We start from the raw sequence: 1,006 nt of genomic DNA, 5'->3' as shown, positions 1-1,006 counted from the left end.
GTGGTAGACACAAAAGACTATCAAAAGAGCCACATAAGAATATAAATAACAGTTCCAAAATCATGTCTGTATTTTGTGACATCAAAAAGTGTTATTTATAACCGATGCAATGCTCCTATCATATACATATATTCTTTGAGCCAAGCTGCAAGCAAAACTAGCTTTTGTAATATTTTATAGCATTGCTTCGCACTTAGCATATCATTATGACGATTACTTAGGCATATTGACAATAAATTGGTATATGCATAGTTAGTTATAAGTTCATCAAAAAAAAGGTAATGTTGGAAGTCGAATAATATATGAGAATACAATAACAATCTTTATTTTAGGGTTCTTATGTCTTTAAATGATCGAATAATGGACTAAACCAAGTGAGCCATTTTGTACCAATAAGTTTTTACTCGCTAAATTTTTTGTTTTTGTTTGTATTTCGATTTTTATTTTCATTATAATTTCACAAAAAACAAAACATAAAACAACTGTACAAATAAATAATCATATTGCTTATAATATTGTTTATTAATAACATTGAAAAAGTTGTTAGCTAGTTAAATATTTTGTAAATTTAAAACTAAAACAATTTATTCAACGCGTCATATCAAATACTCTCCGCGTTCATTGAACTTGAATTATGATTCACTTGGATTTCTAATCACAGATCAAAACTGCGGTTGAACTTTGTTAAATGTGTGTCTCTAAGGAATTCCAGACTTATAATCTTATTAATTGTTGTTATTTTTATAACTAGTTTTTCTGCTAATTTATTAATTCTACAATTACATTCGGTAAATACAAGTTTCACGTAATTATTTTTTGCTTTTTTTTCAAATATTATGAAAAAATACTATTTATTCGCTTTGTGGTTATTAGATTTGTAGGTATAAAATCGACACTTGAGATTTTTCTAATAAATATATGAACACATAGTTCTTTTGTATATTAGTTTTATATTTCCAACATTTCTTAGTGAAAAATTTGTATCTTATCAAAGCAATTTAAACTT

Source organism: Teleopsis dalmanni, chromosome 2 (assembly GCF_002237135.1).
Source record: "Teleopsis dalmanni isolate 2A chromosome 2, ASM223713v2, whole genome shotgun sequence".
NCBI classification, from domain to species: Eukaryota; Metazoa; Arthropoda; class Insecta; order Diptera; family Diopsidae; genus Teleopsis; species Teleopsis dalmanni.
Note: the sequence above shows the minus strand (reverse complement) of the source record.